Genomic DNA, 27,640 nt, shown 5'->3' with positions numbered 1-27,640 from the left:
AAGAAGTAACAACTGACACTGCAGAAATACAAAAGATCATGAGAGATTACTACAAGCAACTCTATGCCAATAAAATGGACAACCTGGAAGAAATGGACAAATTCTTAGAAAAGCACAACCTTCTAAGACTGAATCAGGAAGAAATGGAAAATATGAACAGACCAATCACAAGCACTGAAATTGAAACTGTGATGAAAAATCTTCCAACAAACAAAAGCCCAGGACCAGATGGCTTCACAGGCGAATTCTATCAAACATTTAGAGAAGAGCTAACACCTATCCTTCTCAAACTCTTCCAAAATATAGCAGAGGGAGGAACACTCCCAAACTCATTCTACAAGGCCACCATCACCCTGATACAAAAACCAGACAAGGATGTCACAAAGAAAGAAAACTACAGGCCAATAGCACTGATGAACATAGATGCAAAAATCCTCACCAAAATACTAGCAAACAGAATCCAACAGCACATTAAAAGGGTCATACACCATGATCAAGTGGGGTTTATTCCAGGAAAGCAAGGATTCTTCAATATATGCAAATCAATCAATGTGATACACCATATTAACAAACTGAAGGAGAAAAACCATATGATCATCTCAGTTGATGCAGAGAAAGCTTCTGACAAAATTCAACACCCATTCATGATAAAATCCCTCCAGAAAGTAGGCATAGAGGGAACTTTCCTCAACATAATAAAGGCCATATATGACAAAGCCACAGCCAACATCGTCGTCAGTGGTGAAAAATTGAAACCATTTCCAGTAAGATCAGAAACAAGACAAGGTTGCCCACTCTCACCACTCTTATTCAACATAGTTTTGGAAGTTTTAGCCACAGCAATCAGAGAAGAAAAGGAAATAAAAGGAATCCAAATTGGAAAAGAAGTAAAATTGTCACTGTTTGCAAATGACATGATACTATACATAGAGAATCCTAAAGATGCTACCAGAAAACTACTAGAGCTAATCAACGAATTTGGTGAAGTAGCAGGATACAAAATTAATGCACAGAAATCTCTTTCATTCCTATACACTAATGCTGAAAAATCTGAAAGTGAAATTAAGAAAACACTCCCATTTACCATTGCAACAAAAAGAATAAAATATCTAGGAATAAACCTACCTAAGGAGACAAAAGACCTGTAAGCAGAAAATTATAAGACACTGTTGAAAGAAATTAAAGATGATACAAATAGATGGAGAGATATACCATGTTCTTGGATTGGAAGAATCAACAATGTGAAAATGACTCTACTACCCAAAGCAATCTACAGATTCAATGCAATCCCTATCAAACTACCACTGGCATTTTTCACAGAACTAGAACAAAAAATTTCACAATTTGTATGGAAACACAAAAGACCCCGAATAGCCAAAGCAGTCTTGAGAAAGAAAAATGGAACTGGAGGAATCAGACTCCCTGACTTCAGACTATACTACAAAACTACAGTAATCAAGACAGTATGGTACTGGCACAAAAAGAGAAAGATAGATCAATGGAACAGGATAGAAAGCCCATAGATAAACCCACGCACATATGGGCACCTTATCTTTGATAAAGGAGGCAGGAATGTACAGTGGAGAAAGGACAGCCTCTTCAATAAGTGGTGCTGGGAAAACTGGGCAGGTACATGTAAAAGTATGAGATTAGATCACTCCCTAACACCATACACAAAAATAAGCTCAAAATGGATTAAAGACCTAAATGTAAGGCCAGAAACTGTCAAACTCTTAGAGGAAAACATAGGCAGAACACTCTATGACATAAATCACAGCAAGATCCTTTCTGACCCACCTCCTAGAGGAATGGAAATAAAAACAAAAATAAACAAATGGGACCTAATGAAACGTAAAAGCTTTTGCACAGCAAAGGAAACCATAAACAAGACCAAAAGACAACCCTCAGAATGGGAGAAAATATTTGCAAATGAAGCAGCTGACAAAGGATTAATCTCCAAAATTTACAAGCAGCTCATGCAGCTCAATAACAAAAAAACAAACAACCCAATCCAAAAATGGGCAGAAGACCTAAACAGACATTTCTCCAAAGAAGATATACAGATTGCCAACAAACACATGAAAGAATGCTCAACATCATTAATCATTAGAGAAATGCAAATCAAAACTACAGTGTGATATCATCTCACATCAGTCAGAATGGCCATCATCAAAAAATCTGGAAACAATAAATGCTGGAGAGGGTGTGGAGAAAAGGGATCACTCTTGCACTGTTGTTGGGAATGTGAATTGGTACAGCCCACTATGGAGAACAGTATGGAGGTTCCTTAAAAACCTACAAATAGAACTACCGTATGACCCAGCAATCCCACTACTGGGCATATACCCTGAGAAAACCATAATTCAAAAAGCGCCATGTACCAAAATGTTCATTGCAGCTCTATTTACAATAGCCAGGAGATGGAAGCAACCTAAGTGTCCATCATCGGATGAATGGATAAAGAAGATGTGGCACATATATACAATGGAATATTACTCAGCCATAAAAAGAAACGAAATTGAGTTATTTGTAGTGAGATGGATGGACCTAGAGTCTGTCATACAGTGTGAAGTAAATCAGAAAAAGAAAGACTAATACTGTATGCTAACATATATATATGGAATCTAAGAAAAAAAGAAAACGTCATGAAGAACCTAGGGGTAAGATGGGAATAAAGACGCTGACCTACTAGAGAATGGACTTGAGGATATGGGGAGGGGGAAGGGTAAGCTGTTACAAAGTGAGGGAGTGGCATGGACATATATACACTACCAAACGTAAAATAGATAGCTAGCGGGAAGCAGCCGTAGCACAGGGAGATCAGCTCGGTGCTTTGTGACCACCTAGAGGGGTGGGATAGGGAGGGTGGGAGGGAGGGAGATGCAAGCGGGAAGACATATGGGAACATATGTATATGTATAACTGATTCACTTTGTTATAAAGCAGAAACTAACACACCATTGTAAAGCAATTATACTCCAATAAAGGTGTAAAAAAAAAAAAGAGTATAAAATCTTTCCTCTGTATAATTTTATTATATATTTGGTGAAATAAATGTTATGGACAAATAAAAAACAAATCACCAAGCAAAGAATCAGTAAAGCTAAAGTTATTAGAACTCACTACAGTAAAGCAGAATACCATGTTAGCTGTGTCTCAGAAGAGAGAAGCCAGAGGGAGAGATTTATAGAGTTTTGGTTTCTGAGCTAAAGTGGTTTTAAGGTGGGTCTTTCAAGGTTTTGTAGGGAGAGGAATAAAATGGGAATGGGCAAAGTTCGTAATAGTTTGGTGTTGGTGAATACAGTAAGATGAAGGTCTTGAAGTAAGTCTTCATAAGTAAATTGCTATTTGATAAATGAGGTATTTTTCCAGATAAGCAGATTGTTATCTCAGATAAAAAATGATTTACACGAATTTCCTAAAGCAAACAGTAAAAGTATTTACTAGTTTGCAATCTTATCTTTTCAGAGCAAATATTTATTGGAATGAAGTCTGGCTGGCACAGATCATTTAGTTCTTAGTGCTAATAGCTCTGTCTTGTTGCTGTAGATGGTCTCCTTTCCCACTAAGACTCAGTCAAATTGGTATTCACCCTAACAGGAATAGGTGTTTTGCCAGTTCAATACATTATTCTATTGGTTTCATGAGTTACACTGTTATAGGAAAATATACTTTGACACCTAGGTCAAGTTTAAATGGTCTATGTTTAGATAAATGATCAACAATTGCTGAAAGAAAAGACATCTTATGAAATAAAATAAAATAAAAATATCCTATTAAAAATGAGGGAGCTGTATTTTTTTTTATTTAGTTATCTAAAAATTTCATCCTTGAAATACTTCTATCATTTTAATGGCAAAGTTTAGCGCCTTCATACAGTTGACCCTTGAACAACCCAAGTTTGAACTGTGCAGGTCCAGTTACACATGAATTCAGTTACACATGAATTTTTTTCAATAACTGCATACTATAGTACTACATGTTCCACAGTTGGTTGACTCCACGGCTGTGAAACTGAAGATATGGAGGGCTGACTATAAAGTTAGACTTAGACTTTAGACTGCGTGAGGGTTGGTGCCCCTAACGTCTGCATTGTTCAAGGATCAACTTTATATATATATATATATATATGGTATATGTCAGCAGCTTATAAAGAACATCCAGGGAATCCCATGAATATGTCATGAGAAGAGAGTTCCAAAGTTGTTATGGTTAGTTTTATGTGTCATCCTGACTGGGCTGAGAGATGCCAGATAGCTGGTAAAACATTACTTTTGGGTATGTCTGTGAGGGTGTTTCGGGAAGAGATCAGCATTTGAATCAGTAAACTGAGTAAAAAGAGACCTCCGTCACCAACGCAGGTGGGCATCATCCAATCCAATGAGAGGCTGAATAGAACAAAATGGCACAGGAAGGGCAAATTTGCTCTCTACTTGAGCAGAGCATCCACCTTCTCCTGCCCTCAGACGTTGGCACTTCTAGCTCTCAGGCCTTCAGATTTAGGCCAGTATCTACACCATAGGCCCTCTGATTCCTGGGCCCTGGGATACTCCACAATTATTTTTAATGATTCCCACTATTGGCTCCCCTAGTTCTCAAGCCTTTGGGTTTGGACTGAAGCAACATCATCATCTTTCCTGCACCTCCAACTTGCAAAGAGCAGACTGTGGGACTTCTCAGTCTCCACATTCAGGTGAGCCAATCCCTCATAATAAATTGATTGATTGATAGATATATAGACAGATATCTCCTACTGGTTCTGTTACTCTGGAGAACCCTGACTAATACAATTGTCAAACAAATTTGATAAATGATCATTCTGTTGTAGACCCAGAGTTCACATTAACATAGCAACAGAACTGAGAAGCTTTATATTAAAGGACAAGTTTAAATTTTACACAGAATTTCCAAAGTGTACTTCACCATAGAACTCTTCAGTTTTATAACTTTAACAGTCTACAGGACTGGGTTCAATATAACATTTGGGGGAAAATAAATGGTGATCTTCGATTTGTTCTTTTTTCTACTACAATGTGAGCTCACAGGCATAGACACAAAGTTTCTATTACAAGCCATACACATAATACCTACTTAAATACCTCATGACAATTATAATTGTCTTAATAAGCAATTGACTCAGAACTTAGGATATTCTCTAAAGTCTGCAATAACACAATAAAGGCAAATATTTTATTTTCATGGTTTTCATCACTATTGATTTACTTTTGCTCACTTTTTAAAAATATAAAGTTCTGCTTACATTTTATGTTTATAATATTCAAGGGAGAACATTTTAGGGCCAATCATTTTTGAAAGTAAATAACTTGTTTGAAATAGTTATTAAAATGGCCTGCTTTTACTACTTGCTGTTGAATTATATCTTGCTAAAACTTCAGAACTAAAAACCATACGGTGCATTGAAAAATGAAACTCATGGCATTTTATTACAAATTATTATAATGAAAAAAATCAAGATGTTTTATAGTTTTTGGTAATCAACACCACACAATTATTTCTAACAAATCCCAATAATTTTAAAATAAAATTGGAATTGTAGTTCTCATTTGCTATTTCTTAGAACACCAAACCAGTAGGAATATTTCAAACTTTATTTTGGAAATGACTTCAGATTTTAGAGATGCTGAGCCATTAATATCTTTGCTTCACAATATACCCAAACACGTTTTTTTTTAAAAATACCATAAATGAGGTACTTTGAATTATATACCGGAAAGCACAATGAGTTTTATTTATTGAAATAACTTCATAAGGAGAATGACAAGTAGGCTTTCCTGGCATTTTGAATTTGAGAACTATTTTTAATAGGATCAGGTCTCTTTCTGTCTCTTTAGAGAGGGTTAATATCCTAATACTTTACAAGTACCATGAATTGTATTCTAGTAGAAAAGGGTGAAAATAATCAACAAAAGGAACTAAAATCTTAGCAAAGGCTGTGGCAATTCCATAGGCCTTGATAGCACTGCTTTCAGCACAAAAGTCAGATTTTCAGCTGAGGTTGCCAACGTCCTTGCAGAAGCCTCTGTGTAAATGCCAATAACATGGTTACCCATTTCTCAAAGGGACCTGTGGCTTATCTTTCCAAGAAAGCAATTGTGACAACACAAACAGCAAAGCAAGCTAGTTTACTTCCAGAGCCTTTCAGAAAACTACATGGAAAAAGAAAACACCCACACATACACACACACACACAGAACTTCCCTTCCCAGTATTTATCATGCCTTATGAACTTACAATACAAATCAAATTTTCAAAGGAAAAAGACTCAAAAATTTTTAATTGTTCTAATTCTTCCTGTGTATCATACACATGGATAGCAGGGTGTGGATCTATTTCTAGCTTATCTCAAAGCCTCAAGGCACTCACTGAATTTTTTTCCAGTTGGTTGGTTTGCTTTTGCTTTTGCCTTTTCCCATTTAAAAAATCTGGGCAGTGAACTAATAGAGGAGGAGATTTCATTGGAATTTGGATGAGGTTTTTCGAAAAGGAACATAGATACTTAAGAGTTTATAAAAGCTCAAACAGTGGCTATATCCCTCCAGGCAAAACAGGAACTCATAATTAGTCAACTGTTAATCAAGAAGGAAATTTCATCCTCTCAATCCCCTAAATGAGCTTCAGGCTTTAGGCTCTGTTTTCTTGCCTGCAAAGAAATATGGAATGCAATGCCCAGAAAGGCCGCAAAGAATTTAGCATTTTCTTATTGGGACATGAGTTACTTTAGTGTGTCCTTTAAAACAATTGACCTGAAGCATTTTAAGAACACTGTATTGAGTCAGAGCAAAGACCAAATGATATCAAATTGAGTAGAAAAATGACAGGGAGGTGTATAAATATGAAGTTGCTAAAAGCAAGGTGGCTTACAAGGAGTAGAGGATGTCTGTAAACACAGGTAGTGATACAGCAAAATTTCTGCTTCTCACTGGCCTCGCCTTGCACTCGCCATTTGAAATGGACTTTTAGAACAGAAAGTGGTAAATGTCATTGGCCACTTGCATGAAACTGCAGCATCTCCAAATTCAGTGTTGACTGAAAAAAAAAAATGCTCAACCTAAAAGTGCGAGTTATGTTTTATTTGGGGAACTTACTGAGGACTACAGCCTGGGAGACAGCCTCTCAAAGAGCTCTAAGGGCTGTTCCAAAGAAGGAAGGGAGGAGCCATGATACATAGGATTTTTTGAAAGGGAACAAAAAGAAAAAGAAAAAAAACCAAGTAGCTGAACATCAAAAGATTACCGCTTATCACAAAAAACAGACATCTCAAGCTAATAATTTTAGTGCTTTTCTATGTATGGGAAGATGCAAGAGTCTGGGCTCATTGAAAGTATTCCTTTGATATGTATCTTAACTATCTAGGGCCAGTATCCTGTTTTTCTCCATCCTGGATTCCCCTCAGGGAGCATCGTAAGGGGCAGCTGCAGCAGCTGAGGGCTTGATGGCAGGCAACTTCCTTTGTTTACTGAAAAAGCAGGCAATACTTTTTGTCCACACTAGGATCTCACAAACATAGAATTTTCATACAATAATCTCCAAAAGGAGACCTGCCTTTTGTGTGCTAGCAAAATCAAGTCTGAATTCATGGCATCTAAAAGTCATTTAATCTGAAAGAATAAGATAGGCTACAAAAGAACAGTGTTTGAGTTTGTTTTAAAGATTAACTATTGCATGGTAAAAACTCATTTACCTTGCATAGTCAAAGATAAGATTTTCTCAAAAAACAAATTTCACAAATAGTTTTCGAGGCAAGCTTTTAATTTTTCTTCACAATTTTAGCTGGAAATATGGCTAAAATGATTACACATTTCCTGTCTTACTAAACAAATAAACCTAACATTTGTGGTAGCTAAAATTCATTATTAAAAACAGCAGTTATGGGTCTTCCCTGGTGCGCAGTGGTTAAGGATCTGCCTGCCAATGCAGGGGACATGGGTTTGATTCCTGGTCTGGGAAGATCCCACATGCCGCAGAGCAAATAAGCCCCTGCCCCACAACTACTGAGCCTGAGCTCTAGAGCCCGCGAGCCACAACTACCGAGCCTGCATGCCACAACTAGTGAAGTCTGTGTACCTAGAGCCCATACTCTGCAGCAAGACAAACCACCACAATGATAAGCCCATGCACCAGAGTAGCCCCCGCTCGTCACAACTAGAGAAAGCCCGCGTGCAGCAACGAAGACCCAACGCAGCCAAAAATAAATAAATTTATTTTTAAAAAATGCAGCAGTTATAGCTGCTGAAAAAAATACTACTACTGAAAAAAAAATACTACTACACTTGAGGTAGGCAAGATCTTTACGCCTAAACTAAATGGGTCAAGACTGACTTCTTTATTGTGACTATTTTAATCATTTTCTCTTTCTTTTGTCTGTTTGCTCTCACTTACTGCTCTCACTCTGTCTCCTTTCCTTTTCTTCCCCCTGTGAGCTTTTCCCTTCTAATCTGCATCTGATCAAAGCTGTCATAATGCTGTCTGTATTTAAGAAAACACCATCTGCAGCAACATGGATGGACCTAGAGATTATCATAAGTGAAGTAAGTCAGACAGAGAAAGACAGAAACCTTAAAATGGGACCACTGTTTTAATATATGCCACAAACATTCCATGTGGTAACTCAAGGAGATGCAACAATTCCTTCCTTGTGCCCAAGTACCCTGATCTACAAATACCCAGGAGGCCAACTGTAATAACACATCAGTGCAGGTGGTGGTGTTTATTAAGACATCACATGGAAAACAGATGGTTACAACCTAATCTCCCATGACAGCTCCACATGGCCTTGGCATCACCAACTACATGGTGTCATTAATCTTACTTTGTGAACCAACTGCAGAGCATCCCATTTCTGGGACACTTACTTATTCAGTGAATTTTTCAGTTTCTTAGAAGAAAATCACGATCACATTCAATCGATAATGGATACTTGAAAAACACTTGAGGCTTAGAGATTCCTGTGTTATATCAGAGTCAAGAATTGAGAAAAATTGTTGTATCGTTATAATTTAATTGGGCAGGCATCAATTGGGCAAATTTTAAAAAGTCCAATCAGAGATGTTTCTCAAAATTAGAGAGAAGGAATGATTTATGTCCCCATATCTGGAGACTTATTAATCTCACTAATTTTTCCTGATCCTTTATTGGAGAAAACCGGTTTACCTGGCATATAGGAAGTACCCACAAACACTTATCGAATGAATGAGTTATATGCTGATAATTTTTCAAAATTTTAAGAAGCTGCGTTTTCACTTAGGGAGTGCCAAAGATTTGCTAACAACCAGAGACTGAGACCTTGATACTCTTATCTACAACATAAAGGCCTGGTGTTCTGGTATTGCCATGCTAGGGCTTAGTTCCATTATGAAATAAACAATCACAAGCATCACTGACAGAGCAAGTCCATTTACCTTAATTGGCTTTGCTCTGTCAACTCTTTAAATCTCCCTCTAAGCAGTTTTAAATTTATTCTTTCTAAATCCTGGTAGGGTTAGGATACAGCGATTAGAGGGCACTCTCTCCAGCAAGCAAGACTTCTATGCTTCCCCACTTGACTCAGCTGCTATTCCAAGGAGTGAAAATGAAAAGGAGCCCAGGGGAATGCTGAGCTGAGTCTCTTGCTCCAAAGTGTATGTAAATCATTCATCAAGGTACAAATTAGAACAGTTAATTGATTTCCATTTCTGTCATTATTTATTAACCCTTACACATTGGTCGAGTGTCTCACCAGCTATTCATAATCTAGATCTCCTAGATCAAGCCCGTTTCTCCTAGCACATACTTGCTCCTTGATTTTTGTCTTCCTACATATTAGACCAGAGGAAGGAAACAGGAAAACTGAATCCAACTCCTTTTCTTCTAAACTAAGGATCCTGTTCTTCCACAGAATCCTGCTTCAAAATGTCTCTTGACTCTTAAGCCTTCTTTTTCTTCTAAAAAAGAAATAGATATCTCATGCTTATTTTGTTAAACAATGGAGCAGATGGTACATAACATGCAGAGACCAACCATCATTCAGATGGGAAAAATTTAATTTTTGCATACCAAATTGAAAATTAATGTATTTAGTTAATAAAGAGGAATGCTCTGTGTTTCAAGTACAGAATTAGGAAAGATACGTTTTTCTCAAAAACAACCTAAGACAACCCCCTTTGCCTCTTCTAGTTTAGATTATCCTCTGATGGTAAAGAAGAGGGTCACAGGAGAGCTTAAAACGGTAACTGAATAGTCAAATAACTTTAATCCCTACGAGATATATCTTCCCTCTTTACCCACATCTGAAGGAGAGAAACTTTAAGATTTATTCAGTTATATATAAAAAATCTTACTTTCAGGTACATTTATCTTTCCTGTTGCAGAAACAAGGAGTGAGGCCCATAGGAAAAGGGCATTGACCTTTGGTAAAGAGCTATATGCAGTGATCAGTAATCAGTGACTTATGCTTGAGTAAACATCCCAGCCATCAGCTTAGAATTATTTGCAACTGCCCATATTTTGCTCATCCAGTCATTATTCTGTATTCTCTGTCTCCAAGAGTCATTTTAATCACATGGTGTGATGATGCTAAGGCTAGTTTAAGACCTTTAGAGACCCTAAATACTGTTAAGATAACACATCTCATACACATTTAAACAATGACTAGTACAGAACCATAAAATAAGTCTTAGAAATTGCAACAAGTTTCTGATTTTTCCCAGTTACTTTGTTTTTTAAAATATCATATATAAAATTATTTTGAGAACAGATTTGGTGTTTTCGTTTGCTAAGCTCTACACACAACCTTGACCTGCCTCTTGGGTGTCTCAGAGTGACAATGTCTCAAACATTAACACTGCAGTAGAACCAGACCCTAGCAGTTAATCTATATCTCATCTTCCCCCATCTTCTTGAATATTTTAATTAGCAATCATTTTAATAGAAACATTTGAATTACCTAATATAAGCATACTTTGCCATTCAGATGGAAAGGAACTGTGTGTCACTAAATAATGACTGTTCCATACACACCACACATACTGCTTCCCCTAGGCATTTCTGTCACTCCACTGCTGCTTTGGAAAACAGTAAAGAGGAGGCAAGAGTGAGCCTCTGGTTGCTTTAATCACAACAGAGTAGTAGGCTTTCCATATCAGCAATTCTCCTGACGCCAGCAGCATGGGCAATGGTGACACTCCCCACATAGGTGTATCCCTGGAATCTCTCGAAAACAAGTGGCAGGTGAGGTACTGTCCACCTTTCTACAGCAAAAACTCCCTGCTGCTGTGTTAATTTGGTATGTAGAATCACAGAATATAATTTTTAGGCAGGACCTGAAAGTTCATCTAGTCCAACCCACATATTTATTTTTGCATAAAAGTTATTTTATTATTCAAGGAATACGATTACACAAGGATTAAAAAACATCATCAGCAAAATGAAGAAATGTAAGGTTGCCCTAAATTTCACCTCCTAGGTATATTTCGTTTTAACATTTTAACAATCTGGAGAGTATCCCTTGGTAATAGTGACTATATGACCATCCATCCATCCGAGTGACTACCTCAACAGTGGTATCCAAGAGTAACAGCTCGCTGAGAGAATGACCAGAAGGAGGGAATTGTTAAAATAAAGGAGAACAGGCTTGAAGACTCCTGAGCAGACAAAACCAGTTAAGCCACATAAGTAAAATTTAATCTTGTTTATTCCATGAATGTAAATGAAATTTAACTTAGGTTATTTCTTATAAATGCCTCTGATAGTCATAAATAAAGCCTAAGTTGTCTTCTTAACATGGTACAAGATAATCTCTTTTAACCAATTCTCTTCTGTCTCGAAACCCCCATTGTAATAGTCCATCACTGTAAAGGTTAAACAACTTCCTCATTCTTTCTTTATAAGACACCCTATAAAATCATGCCTCTGAGCTTCATACCACTTTCAGGTTTGAAGTCTCCCTGTTCACCAGCAATATGTTTCTCACCCAATAAAATATTCATATCATGTGAAACTCTCTTAATTTTCTTTTGGACATGGTGTGCATGCATATGTGTGTGTATATATACACACATATATAAATATATAATACAGTTTATATATTAAAAATACAGTTTGTATATATAATACAGTTTATAATACAGTTTAAATATATAATGCTTTTCCCCAAAATGGGATAATATTATATATACTATTTTTTAACCCACTTAATCCCAGATCTGCCACTTACTAGCTTTGTGTTAAATTACCTAATCTCTCTGTATTTTAATTTCTCCATCTATAAAATGGGAAGTGAAAAAATAGTCCTTATCTCATAGGGTTATTATAAGAATTAAATGAACTGATGTATGTAAATCACTTAAAACAGTAACCAATAAATGTTAGTGATTATTATCCTACAGTTCATTAAACCCTTCCTTATTGGTCATATAAGCTATATCCAGTCACTGCCTTCACTGTGCCAGATGAAAATTCTAAATTGAGAGAGGTCAATTGCCTTGACAACTTGGGCAGCATCTGGCAGAATCAGGATGCCAGGACTTGTCCCAGTACTGGCCTCTTCCTATAACTAACAGAACAGCCTCCTAACAAGAGCTAAAATGCAGAGTGCTTCCTAGATGCAAGGTCCTGTGCTGGGAACTTTACATCCATTAATTCATGCAGTCCTGGCAAATAACCTTAAAAAGGCAATTGCTGTTACAATTCTAATCTTATCCATGAAGAAACTGGGACACAAGGAAATTACAAGTTACCAAATTTTCCCAAGGTGTCACAACTAGCAAGTAGTAGAGCCACACGTGAATTTAGATCTTCTAGCTCCAAAGCCCTTGCCTTGAAACACTATCCTATGCCATATCACATGAAAATTTCTACAGAATAAAGATGATGCACCCATAAATCTGTAAAGGTCAGTAAGATTATAAAGGTAATTAGGATAGCATATTTCCCTAATGACCTAACTCATTATGAAGGGACTTAAACACCACAAAGAATTCAATGGCCTGACATTCAAAGATGTAACTCAATTCACCACGGGTACTTATATTCCTACTCTCTGCCTCACAGTTTCTCAGGCATATTAAGAGCATGAAAATCCACCTCTGTGCCCATAGCTCACTCAGTTCACCTTCTATTTTTCTTGTAAAAGAATCCAGCTGCTTTCAGTTGGGTTTTGAAAACTGCTTCAGTAACAAGAGTAGAACTTCGGGATCTCAGGTTCTTCTCAAATGGCTAGGGAGGGATTAATGTATTTGCCAGGTTTAAGCTTGCTGGGCTCTCTGGAAGCTGTGGGATACATTTTCAACGACATGCAGCCATGGCCGCTGAGCCTGCGCATCCGGAGCAGGCATGCTGAAAAATGTTGCATAGATTTGTTTATAAGCCAGGACAGAAGGTCATATTTCCCCCTTTGAATAGGAAAAATTCCCAGGCAATCTTTTGTGTTGAAATATGAAATTATTCCATCCTTTCAATCCTTTGCTGCTTTCATATATTGCTCACTTGTACTTCATAGTGAGTCATGCCTGTAGCAATCTAAGGCTTGTCTTGCTTCATCGTAACCACCTGCCTTCTCATCAGCTCACTTGATGAAAACTTCAAGTCAAACTACAGTAAATGTTTTTACTGATTTTTGTGTCCAGACAAAAACCTTCAAATGACTGTTGGAAAACTACAGCCATATATTTCACCCATTAACAAAAAGAAATCCAAAATCTGAACACTCAAAGGGAAAACTGGCCATTTTCATATAGAATTCTACATGTTCATTTCATAGGCCAGTTACAAAATGTTTGCATAATATTTTACCTTCATATACAGATAGATGCTTCACTTATTTAGGTGAATATATGTTTTTGCCCAAGGGAGCTCCTGATAGAAAATGGCAATATCCTATAGAACACTGTGGGTAAACAATGATAAATCCAAGGAAGCAAACTGAACAATAAGGATTTGTAAAATAAATAAAATAACTACTTACCATCTAATACATAGATTTACCCGATTAACTCTAGAATCCACTAGCAATAACTCTGAGGGTTAAGAGGCTAAGAACTTGCTGGAGCAGATCAGGAAGGTAAGTCAGACAGATCAGAGCCAGGTAACATTATTTCTTCAAACTGTGAAGACTAAAATGCAACCAGGTATTTAAATGCATGGTACAGTGTTGCACATAGTAGATGCCAAATAAAAATGAATTAACTTTTCCCTTACCTTTATCTTCAGAGGATTCATAGAATTCTTTGTAAAGCCAGTGAACAGTGTGAGTATTCTTCCTAAAACATACCTAGAAGTATTTGCATCTCAAAACTTTACCATGGAAGGGTAGGAAACACAGACTTCCCAAACCCATCCACAGATAAGGAGGAGGAACAAACTACTCCTTTCAGGAAACCTTCCCTCAAGTAATGAGATGCTTTCCATATACCTGTTATGAGAATTAACATTCTCATTCCACACTGAAAGCAGTCCTCACAGTCTGTAAAACACTTAGAAACACTGAAATGTGCTAACAAAGTTGCTACATCAAGTTAAAGAATATCCTGACATTCAATTAAATTCAATAATTACCAATTTGCAAATCACTAATTAAGTTGTACTAAAGGTATTCTCAAAATTCTTTTAGCACTGAGTCCAAGATTCTGAGAGTATTTTGTTTATATTTTGCCTTTATTTGTATATATATTTACAAACGTGTCTTTATGGTCTTAGATATTTTATATCTTTTAAATCATTTGTTTAAGCATTAAGATGGTCAACAATCAGATCAACTTCATAGCTCTCTTTTATCATTAGATCCAATAAATCATGCGAGTTTAAAAACAACTAAATCAGGGCTTCCCTGGTGGCGCAGTGGTTGAGAGTCCGCCTGCCGATGCAGGGGACACGGGTTCGTGCCCCGGTCTGGGAAGATCCCACGTGCTGCGGAGCGGCTGGGCCCGTGAGCCATGGCCGCTGAGCCTGCGCATCCGGAGCCTGTGCTCCGCTACAGGAGAGGCCACAACAGTGAGAGGCCCACGTACCGCAAAAAAAAAAAAAAAAAAAACTAAATCCAAGAGACATATATGGAGCAGCATTTCAGTTTTCATTTGAGTCTATATATGTATGTAAGTGCGTTAACTTGGAACTCTTCTGCTCTCAAAAAGCTTAAAATTGCCAATGAAACAAACAACCAAAAAATCTCAACAGGCTTGTTTAGGATTTTCCACAATGAATAGGTTGAATACAGGTTTTGGACCTAAATATGTTTAAGGCTTTAGTTGGGATCCTACAGTCAAGTTGAGTCCACACAACTGTAGGAGCACCTTGCAAATCTGAATAATTAGAAAATCATTTTCCTACCAAGTAGCTAGAGTCAAGAAGCTGATTCTAGCCCCAACCCTGAAACCAATTGTGTGATGATGAGTAAATCAACTAACCTCTCTAGACATCCATTCTCTCAACTGCAAAGTAAGAAAGGTTTAAAGGAGGTCTTTGTTCCCTTTTCTCTCAAAATTATGGTTACGTTGTATAGGTAGCTTAGTGAGAAACAAGTTGGAGGAAATAACTTGAGGGTGATTGTCACAGTGTACCATGTGCCTTTTAGCTGGTTTTATCAGTGATGGCCTGATAAACTGAGGAGGCAAGGGGATGAAGGAAGCCCTGATATACAGCATTTGCCAATTTCAGTGGTGTAAATATTCCCACCATTGTCAATTTCAAGCTGTCTATGTGATGACACTGAACACAAAGTTGAGAAGAGATGGGCATATTTAGCTCTCAGGAACTGGTACAAGCAGGTTCAAGCACACAAATGACTCCATTCTCCAGATCTAAAGCTAGTCTCAAGCTGTAGATGAGAAGTACCCATTATCAAGTTAAAATGATGCCTTAATAACAAACCAAACCAAAGCTTTCCTGGGGAACATTTTCCTATTTGGATGAAAAGATACACAGTACCCATTTGTTTTGACCTTGGAAAAATAAATGTGCAAACTAATATCCTTAAATGAAATGCACAAAACACATCTGTTTCGCTTAGCACTAAAGTAGGTTGCAAGTTTGCAAATTCTCATTTAACACAGGAGCTCAAGTGACTCCTTTCACTCATATGGGCTGGAAATATATCTCTTAACATGCTACATTTACACAAAGTAAAGTTGGGGAACAACTTAAAGTTGGAGAAGTTTCAGATGAATAATTCAATTGAACATATTTAGAAATCTACAGAAGACAGTTCTTCCTTTCCTGAAGGCATCACTCAAAAATACTTTCTGTATTGAAATATACTGCCAGACCTTCACCATTTATATCATCAGCCATATTTATAGTACAGAGAGACTTTGAAGAAAAGACATATACCCTACCTTGAGTAGCCAGCAGAAAGCAGCCTATGAGAAAAAGGCTTACATATAGTAGTTTATTTCCAAAACTGATTCCAGGGAACAAGAGCAGAGGATGGGAAATAATGTAACAGAGAAAGAAGGAAACCAATATTGGGGTATGTTGTCAAGCTGACCAATGCTTTAGGCAACTTTTTTGTTTTTCATTCACACACTTAGCATATGCAACTTTAATCAACCAAAAGAAAAAGTCCCAAATGTACAAGTGAAAAACAATCAAAACTGTTGACACAGGCTTAACTAATATCAGCTACTTTTATCTACAGCTGTGTAAGTTCAGAAAAGCTATCCTATATGTATGTACAAAAGTTGTTTATACACAGGTCTGTACATAAGGGTCTATATATTTACTTCCTCAGAACTCTTAAGGTGCCACCTCTTGGTGAAGACACCAACACTTCATTCATATGTGTTACAAGAAAAGACTTCCCTGTATTCAGGACTGACAACACTGCATCCTGTATTCAGACCATGTAGGCTCCACTCGATTGGTTAATAAGTTCTTTCCATCATAATGCAGACAACACCAGGTGCCTGGGTGCCCTTAAACAGCTTCGCACAGAGTGCTACAAAGTAAAAGCCCACAAACCAACATGAGATGAGGAAGCAGCGTCCTGACCAGGGTGCCACCATAAGGTCCAGGCTTAGGCAAGCCTGCTGCCCTGCTCACTGTCGGTACTCCAGTTCATCTACACTGACGACTTTGGCGGGCATGGAGGGCAGGGGCTGCTGTAGCACATCTGAGCCACACCGTTTGGCAAGGCCTACGGGGGAACTGTTCCACTGGCTGGGGCGGTGCTCTAGCTGGGAGTGCACCTGAGGCAGGCCTGACCGGCTGGGCACATTCTGAGTCATCGTCTGAATGCTGACAGCAGCTGCCTGGGAACCAAAGCCTGGAGGAAGTGAGCACTGTAGCTGCTGTTGCCTCACTGCCAGATGCAGAGGTGTCCCAGGATGAAGGTTTAGGAGAGGGTGACTAGTGGCAGGTAAAGGGTAAAAGGGTTGACCCAGGATTGGGACAGATATTCCCTGTAAATGAGTCAGGTCCATCCCAGGAGGAAGCACACCAGCTTGGAGCAAACTTGAAAGATGCTGTGGATGTACTCCCTGGGCCAGCATCCTCAAACTTCTCAGTATGTAGGAGTGCTTCAGAATTTTCTGTCCTATGGTTTGAATTGGGGGCATTTATTCAGCACCTCTTCTACCACATTAGTCAATAGTTACTCCATAAAATACATATTTTTAGATTTTACTCCTTTACTGAGAGAGAATGTATATACATTATCCTGCACAGATTTTAAGTATATAATTTGATATATATATAAGTCAGTGGTTGCCTGGTGATAACAAGTAGATATAGATAGATAGATAGATAGACAGATGGATATCAAATTATATACTTGACATCTGTGCAGGATAATGTATGTATGTGTGTGTGTATATATATATATATATATATATATATATATACACACACACACATACATACTCATGAAGTTTCACCCACAATCATTACTTCAGACATTTCCATTGCTGCAAAACTTTCCTCATACCTGTTTTCAAATCATCCTTCCCTCTACTTGTATCACCAGACAACCACTGACTTATTTAGGTCCATATGGTCTACTTGTATTTTCTAGAATTTAATACAAATTGAATCATAGAGTATACACTGCTTTTGTCTAGCTTCTTTCACTAAGCATAATTATTTTCAGATACATCATTTTTGTTGCACATATTAAGAGCTTTTTTTTCTTTTAATTAAGTGGTATTATATTATTTAGCTATCTTATATCTTGTTATCCATTCTTTTGTCTATGGACATTTGAATTGTTTCTAGTATGGGGCTATTACAAATAAAGCTGCTATGAATATTCAAATACGAATCACTGCAGAGACATATACTTTTTCTTTCTCTTGGTTTGTACATTAGATATATGTTTAACTTTTTAAGAAAATGTTAACACGTTTTCCAAAGTGGTTATACCATTTTACATTTTACTAGCAGCATATGAGAATTCCAATTGTTCCATATCCTGACAACAGTTGGTATTGTCACCCTTTTTCATTTTAGCCATTCTAATGAATGTGTAATGTTATTTCATTATAGTTTTAAGTTGAATTCTTCAAATGGCTACAGATGCTAAACATTCATTCATGTGCTTACTAGTTATTCTACTTTGATTACATGTCTGTTCAAATATTTTCTCAGTATTTTAATTAGGTTTTAGTCTTTCTGTAATTAAAAGGCTTTTTCATATATTATGAATATAAATTTTTGTCTTGTGAAAATGAATAAAAGAAAATTTCACACAAGCACTGAAATTGAAACTGTGATTAAAAATCTTCCAACAAACAAAAGCCCAGGACCAGATGGCTTCACAGGTGAATTCTATCAAACGTTTAGAGAAGAGCTAACACCTATCCTTCTCGAACTCTTCCAAAATATAGCAGAGGGAGGAACACTCCCAAATTCCTTCTACGAGGCCACCATCACCTTGATACCAAAACCAGACAAGGATGTCACAAAGAAAACTACAGGCCAATATCACTGATGAACATAGATGCAAAAATCCTCAACAAAATACTAGCAAACAGAATCCAACAGCACATTAAAAGGGTCATACACCATGATCAAGTGGGGTTTATTCCAGGAATGCAAGGATTCTTCAATATACGCTAATCTATCAATGTGATAAACCATATTAACAAATTGAAGGAGAAAAAAACATATGATCATCTCAATAGATGCAGAGAAAGCTTTCGACAAAATTCAACACCCATTTATGATAAAAACCCTGCAGAAAGTAGGCATAGAGGGAACTTTCCTCAACATAATAAAGGCCATATATGACAAGCCCACAGCAAACATCATCCTCAATGGTGAAAAACTGAAAGCATTTCCACTAAGATCAGGAACAAGACAAGGTTGCCCACTCTCACCACTCTTATTCAACATAGTTTTGGAAGTTTTAGCCACAGCAATCAGAGAAGAAAAGGAAATAAAAGGAATCCAAATCGGAAAAGAAGAAGTAAAGCTGTCACTGTTTGCAGATGACATGATACTATACATAGAGAATCCTAAAGATGCTACCAGAAAACTACTACAGCTAATCAATGAAGTTGGTAAAGTAGCAGGATACAAAATTAATGCACAGAAATCTCTGGCATTCCTATATACTAATGATGAAAAATCTGAAAGTGAAATCAAGAAAACACTCCCATTTACCATTGCAACAAAAAGAATAAAATATCTAGGAATAAACCTACCTAAGGAGACAAAAGACCTTTATGCAGAAAATTATAAGACACTGATGAAAGAAATTACAGATGATACAAATAGATGGAGAGATATACCATGTTCTTGGATTGGAAGAATCAACATTGTGAAAATGACTCTACTACCCAAAGCAATCTACAGATTCAATGCAATCCCTATCAAACTACCACTGGCATTTTTCACAGAACTAGAACAAAAAATTTCGCAATTTGTATGGAAACACAAAAGACCCCGAATAGCCAAAGCAATCTTGAGAACGAAAAAAGGAGCTGGAGGAATCAGGCTCCCTGACTTCAGACTATACTACAAAACTACAGTAATCAAGACAGTATGGTACTGGCACAAAAACAGAAAGATAGATCAATGGAACAGGATAGAAAGCCCAGAGATAAACCCACGCACATATGGACACCTTATCTTTGATAAAGGTGGCAGGAATGTACTGGAGAAAGGACAGCCTCTTTAATAAATGGTGCTGGGAAAACTGGACAGGTACATGTAAAAGTATGAGATTAGATCACTCCCTAACACCATACACAAAAATAAGCTCAAAATGGATTAAAGACCTAAATGTAAGGCCAGAAACTGTCAAACTCTTAGAGGAAAACATAGGCAGAACACTCTATGACATAAATCACAGCAAGATCCTTTCTGACCCACCTCCTAGAGGAATGGAAATAAAAACAAAAATAAACAAATGGGACCTAATGAAACGTAAAAGCTTTTGCACAGCAAAGGAAACCATAATCAAGACCAAAAGACAACCCTCAGAATGGGAGAAAATATTTGCAAATGAAGCAGCTGACAAAGGATTAATCTCCAAAATTTACAAGCAGCTCATGCAGCTCAATAACAAAAAAACAAACAACCCAATCCAAAAATGGGCAGAAGACCTAAATAGACATTTCTCCAAAGAAGATATACAGAATGCCAACAAACACATGAAAGAATGCTCAACATCATTAATCATTAGAGAAATGCAAATCAAAACTACAATGAGATATCATCTCACACCAGTCAGAATGGCCACCATCAAAAAAATCTAGAAACAATAAATGCTGGAGAGGGTGTGGAGAAAAGGGAACACTCTTGCACTGCTGGTGGGAATGTGAATTGGTTCAGCCACTATGGAGAACAGTATGGAGGTTCCTTAAAAAACTACAAATAGAATTACCATATGACCCAGCAATCCCACTACTGGGCATATACCCTGAGAAAACCAAAATTCAAAAAGAGTCATGTACCAAAATGTTCATTGCAGCTCTATTTACAATAGCCCAGAGATGGAAACAACCTAAGCGCCCATCGTCAGATGAATGGATAAAGAAGATGTGGCCCATATATACAATGGAATATTACTCAGCCTTAAAAAGAAATGAAATTGAGCTATTTGTAATGAGATGGATAGACCTAGAGTCTGTCATACAGAGTGAAGTAAGTCAGAAAGAAAAAGACAAATACCGTATGCTAACACATATATATGGAATCTAAGAAAAAAAGAAAAAGTCATGAAGAACCTAGGGGTAAGACAGGAATAAAGACGCAGACCTACTGGAGAACGGACTTGAGGATATGGGGAGGGGGAAGGGTGAGCTTTGACAGGGCGAGAGAGAGTCATGGACATATACACACTAACAAACGTAGTAAGGTAGATAGCTAGGGGGAAGCAGCCGCAAGGCACAGGGATATTAGCTCGGTGCTTTGTGACAGCCTGGAGGGGTGGGATAGGGAGAGTGGGAGGGAGGGAGACGCAAGAGGGAAGACATATGGGAACATATGTATATGTATAACTGATTCACTTTGTTATAAAGCAGAAACTAACACACCATTGTAAAGCAATTATACCCCAATAAAGATGTTTAAAAAAAAAAAAAAAGAGAAACTCAAAAAAAAAAAAAAGAAAATTTCATTTAAAATGAAATCAGGAAGCCCTGAAGAGGGATAAAGGATGTGGTATATATACAGTGGAATACTACTCAGCCATAAAAAGGATGAAATCTTGCCATTTGCAACAAAATAGATGGACCTTGATGGTATTATGCTAAGAGAAATAAGTCAGTTGGAGAAAGACAAATACTGTTGACTTTCACTCATGTGGAATATAAAAAGCAAAGAAACAAACAAAATAAATTAAAAAAACAAACCAAATGGTGACAAACACGTAGATACAGAGAAGAGTAGTGAATACTGGATGGGGTTGGCGGGGGGATAAATGGGTCAGCTGAATGGTGACAAATGGAAACTAAATTTTTGGTGATGAGCGCACTATAGAGTACACAGAAGTAGAAATACAATGTTGTAAACATGAAGCTTTATAATGGTATAAACCAAGGTTACCTCAGTAATAATAATACATTTTTTAAAGTTTTGTTAAGTTCAGTTAAATCATGAGCTAAATTCACTGAATATCTGAATGATTTCCAAATAAGGTAAAACACTGAAAAATTAAATACCGAACATAAGTTTATCCACTTTGGTGAGCTTTTACAGAGAAACTGAAGATCTTTGATTCTATTAGTACAGGTTTTGTGTCATGGCAAGAAATTTTTCTGTGAGAAAGCATTGGTGAATGGGTGAATGCTAATATGTGTTCTAGAAATTGTATAAAATTCCTAAAATTCTGATATGTCCTGGTGTGACATTATCAGTCATAATTTTAGTTACTATCTTAAATGCATGTCACAGAAATAACCAAATTTCCTTGCCAATTGCCATATAATGAACTCTCATCAGATCTTTAACCATTGCCATTTTTAGTCTTTTGTCATTTACAGACAGGTATTGTTTTATTCTGGCCCTTTTACAAAAGCATTCCCGCAAAAGTACTTTAATGTCAAGGAAATTTAAGGACAGGACTTTTGACAAGTATAGGCTTCTGAAAACTTTCAGATCATAAAACTGAACTGAGTAAGAATTTCCAGAACTAATGGAAAAACTGAATTCAACAGAACAAGTATTAATTACATGGGACTAAATGAACTGAGGAGGAAGATTATAATTTTTATCATTTTTTTGTTTGAAAGAATGCTGGCTTCTTAATGTTTTTTTTTCAGGTTTAAGAAAACTTTTCTCTTAAGCTATCTATGACTTATGTAGACATTATGTAGACAAAGATAAAACATTTTTTTTCTCTTCCTGATCCCTTCAAAATTTGGAAATTTGGAGCATTCTTTTCACAAAAATATAGTTATTTACATGAATTTAATAAGAATCTATTCTCCTTGTAACAAGGCAATTAGAAATATTGGCTATATTACCAACGCTTTGACTGGAATATCACATATGAGAGAGGCATGCATAGACTCAGATATAACCAGATAGCTTTAAGGAACTACTTAGACTTGGACTTGGACTTGGCTTCCTGGTCTTGAGAGGTTGTTAAGAGCTCAATCTGAGATTCCTTATAAAAAGTTCTAACAAAGCAGTCATAAAAAGAGCTTATCTGGCCCATCACTATTATTGGTGCATTTAAGTAAATAAACAGGCCAAGTTCAATGAAAATAAATTAGTTTTACTGTCACTATCTTTGATAAAAATGGGGGCAATTTTGGAGAGAAAACTTATTTTCACACCTTTGTCTATATTAGATTCTAATCCTGTTAATTGTACTTGAGGTTTTGTTATCTACCTGTAAACTGTACTAGATCCTGAATTCTTCTAGTTTCCTCAAATATCTGGTTACAAATCTCCAAAGTAACATTTCAATCACTAAGAACAAAGATTGCTCTTGAATATCCTTGGAAGGGACCGTATTAGGTCCTCCTCACTACTCAGGTAGCAACCAAACTTCAGGGACTTGAACCTTAGATACACATCTTACAGCTGAAAAAGGCTCCATCTGACCTCGTGTACAGAAGCCGGAGACCTCCAAATAAAGTAGAGTAGGAAGAGAAGCATCTGAAATTGAGGTAGACTACTTCCTCTCAAAATGCTAGATCAAGACTTCATACTTTGGCTAAACATTGAACACTTTTTTCTTCCCTTTCTTTCCTTTACTCTGGCATTGACCTGGAAAGATGTCATCATCTGTATCTCAGGCCATTGCTAAGGGGAGGGAGGGATAACCTTTCAGACTGCTCGAATTGTCATCAAAAACTGATCTGTCCATGATGCTAGAGACTCCCTGGTCCATTTCCCTGTCTCTGATTAACACCCAAACTTGAGAAATTTTGTCTCCAGGCTTTATGAAAGAAAGGGACACAAGGTAAGAGTAACCAGAATAAAACTGCCTGTGTGACCTACAGACCCTTAAAATTATACTGGCCTCCATGGCTGTTACCTTTCCAGTTCTGAGGCATAGATTCAGACAAGAACAACCCAGAGACATACATGACTCTGGGCTTGCCTCCATAGGGAGAGTCTTTCTCCCTTGCATCAGATCAAGTGCCAATGAACATGTGATCAGAAATCTTTCCCTAATATTAGGAGAGCTGTTCAATGCCACAGCCAAAGCAACAGCAGCCCCAAAACAATCGCTTGACTCACTGGCTAAAGTAGTTTTGGACAACTACATAGACCTTGATTACTTACCTGATGAACAAGGAGGCATTTATGCAATAGTAAATATCACCTGTTGTACGTGGATAAATGCCTCTGGAGAAGTAGAAATTCAATTACACAAGATAAGGGAACAAGCACACTGGTTATAACAAATTTCACCTGATTATCCACGGTCCTGCAATTTGTTCAGTTGGCTACCTTCAAGTCTAGGATCCTGGTTTAGAACCATCATACAAACTGGATTTGTCATATTACTTTTAATCCTGTTTTGTGTAATTATTTTTTAAGCTTTGTACCTATTGCCTGCCAAACCCTCATGGAAATGATGTACCCAATAAGGGGATGCTAGCTCAACGCTTTGAGATGATCTCCAATGCTTATGACCTTCAAAAGATACAGACTTTAACTGGGAAATGGCAGTTGTTACTCAGATGTGTCTTCAACAGTTCCAGTCTGTACACTTTTCCTCTGATGTGGGACATGACAACCAGGAATGGTCCTTCCTAACACCGAGGGACCAAACCACTAAATATGAAAAACCCAATTCTTGATTAGCAGTGTTTTCATGGAAAGATATTAATTAAAAGGGGAAATGTGAAAATAAATAAAGGAAAACCTCATTTAAAGTGAAGAGGGAGCCGTCACACCTGTACTGCGTGTCACAACTTAATTTACATACCCCGGCAAAAAGAAGGAAGATTTTCTTCCGGCCCAGCAACAGCTCAGCCAATGATAAATCGCTGCAAAGTAGCCAATGAGAAGCCACCACAACCCCACAACCTGCAACTCTCAATCTCCTTCAATAAACTTTCATTCAAACCAGCCCCTCTCAACTTTCTCCCTTCCTCTATCAAAGAATGCTCCTCTCCTTTGTTCTTGGACTTTCCTGTGGTTCACCTTATTATGCATGTTCCAAATTGCAATTCCTCTGCTATTCCCACATAAACTCAATTTTGCTGACTAAACGCTGACCTTTTTGTTTTAAAGGTTTACACAGTGATATAAATTTTGTCAGTATTTTCTCCCAACTTGTGGTTTATCTTTTGTTTCTTTAATGATGTCTTTCAGAGAGCAAAATTCCTACTTTTGATGAACTTGAATTTAACAACAACAACAAAAAAATCTGTTTTGCTTTCTGTTTTCTGTATTTTATTTAAGAGACTTCTACACATACCAAAGTTACAAAGATTTTCTCCTAGGTTTTCCTCCAGAATTTTTATAGTTTTAGGTTGCCACTTAAGTCTGATCTACTTCAAGTTAATTTTCGAGGGTGCTGTGAAGTCAGTATTTACATTCAGTTTCATTCATACAGATATCTAATTTTTATTAAATCACTTTTTAATAAATCACTTTTATTAAAAAGACTTTCCTTTTCTCCCTGAATTATCCCATCACCTTAAAGTTGCAATACTTGTGTATAATTAATGCTTTCCTTCTTTTCTCTAGTTTTTATGTAACTGGATAACTATTATTCAGATACCTTGGCTGAGTTTAGTTTTTCACTGCATTCAGTTTCTGATTATGATGTTTGCATATTCAATGCTTTACTGTCCTTCCTCCTTACTCTTACATACCTTCTTATACTCTAATCCTCCCAAAATACACGAACTGAATTTTGAACTCTAGATCCCTGCTTATTGATGCTTTTCATGCTCTATCACAGTAACTGTGACAGTGGCACCACTGACATTTTGGACTGGATAATTCTGTTTTGTGTGGAGCTGTGCGCTGGAGGATGTTTAGCAGCATCCTTGGCCTCTACCCAGTAGATACCAACAGAAGTCTCCAAGTCATGACAACAAAAATGACTCCTGTGGGGTTAAACTGACCCCAGGTGAGAACCACTGCTTTATATCCATGTTTACATTCATGAATTATTATTGTCAAAAAATGCATATGATTTGCCTAGAATTTTGGGGCAAAATCGTCAATAAAACATGTCATTTTTGAAGCTGGTATATTCAATCCTCACTTTTAGCCAGTAACTAAGTTTTTCTATGGATATGGATTAGCATATAACATAGCATGGGTTGTTGTCTTGTCTCTTTTCACCTAATAAAATTTGTTGGCCTCCATGAACAATAAAAACATAGCTTGAACATGTAATTTTTACCTTAAAGACTGTTACTTTAAGGGTAGCCTTACATGCTGCTATTCAAATTTATTTCACTTGCATTCTGAGGTAGGTTGACTAGGTGGTTCAACATTCGAAAATAAACTTGTTAAAGCTCATTGAGATCATTTTTAAAGCATTTTAAGAGAAAATAACTACCTAAAGGAACATTTCTTCTGAGATATTAGCAGAAAAACTGACATAGGCCAAAAAATCTGAATATTTTGAAAAGTAGTTCTTTAAAGGTGGGTGAGATGTTATTCTGCACACATAGTTATGGTGATAATGATCTTGCTTAATATTGAAAAGTAAAATTAAAAGATATCAAGCAAGCTATTCTCTGTTAGGTTTAAATTTTCAATTAAGAATGAATCAATGTTCATAATCTTTGTTCATATGTCTTTGTGAGTTAAATAGGTGAAGCATGCATTAACTAACTTGGTTCTTTCTGAATCTTAAGTGTTTTTACAACTAAGAAGGATTTCTGAGACTGATAGGACACCATAATTATTTATGAAAACTTCTCACTCACCATGCATATGCTTTTATGTACTTGACATATCTGAGACTCTAAACTGAGGATCTTGCCATTATTAACCTGCTTTTCTATACATCAAGAAAAGTCTCAGCCAAGCATTTTAGAAATTAAAGTCTAAAATGAAAGTATGAAAAAAGGATGTTTTGGGGGCTAAGAGGAAAACAAGGAAGAATTAAAAGATAATTCATAATTTAACCTGTATATGTCATGTCAGCATATCTTCTGTCTTCTAATTAAAGATTCAGGGGTTTGTATCAGAATTTTTGAAACTTAAGTATATTTCAGGAAACACTAAAAACAAGTAATTTCTTTTCAAAAATGTTTATAATTTGTACCATCTTAAAAAATGTGACTTGTTTATCATAAAAGAGAAGTGCTTTATAATCATATTTAACCAATATTCTATTGTTATTTCTGTGCAACTTGGCTTTCTTGGTGTATTTTCTTGGAACATTTCCAAAAGGATTAACAGTGAGTAGCAACTGAAGCCAATAGAATCTATGAGTGTTATGTCCATTATTTTTATTGCTGATAGACAATCCTGAATGCTAACTATAAAAAGCACTTTAAGATTATTGTTTTAAGAAGAAATGGAAACTATAAACCAGTTGTTTATGGCATTGTACAGGGATTAAAAATTCAGCTTTGAGGGCTTCCCTGGTGGCGCAGTGGTGAGAATCCGCCTGCTGATGCAGTAGACACGGGTTCATGCCCCGGTCCGGAAAGATCCCACATGCCGCGAAGCGGCTGGGCCCGTGAGCCATGGCCGCTGAGCCTGCGCGTCCGAAGCCCGTGCTCCGCAACGGGAGAGGCCACAACAGTGAGAGGCCCGCGTACTGCAAAAAAAA

At 37.0% G+C, this 27,640-nt stretch overlaps 1 protein-coding gene and 1 pseudogene across 1 annotated transcript in view; both read right to left on the bottom strand.

Annotated features, from left to right (window-relative positions):
• The window catches only part of BANK1 (B cell scaffold protein with ankyrin repeats 1), a 453,451-nt gene that overhangs the window by 424,222 nt on the left and 1,589 nt on the right, over positions 1 to 27,640 (bottom strand). The window lies entirely within an intron of this gene.
• On the bottom strand, positions 17,028 to 17,480 carry LOC114902638 (annotated as a pseudogene).

Source organism: Monodon monoceros, unplaced genomic scaffold (assembly GCF_005190385.1).
Source record: "Monodon monoceros isolate NGI ecotype Baffin Bay Population unplaced genomic scaffold, NGI_Narwhal_1 Super_Scaffold_20, whole genome shotgun sequence".
NCBI lineage: Eukaryota > Metazoa > Chordata > Mammalia > Artiodactyla > Monodontidae > Monodon > Monodon monoceros.
Note: the sequence above shows the minus strand (reverse complement) of the source record. Positions and strands in the feature narration are given on the sequence as shown.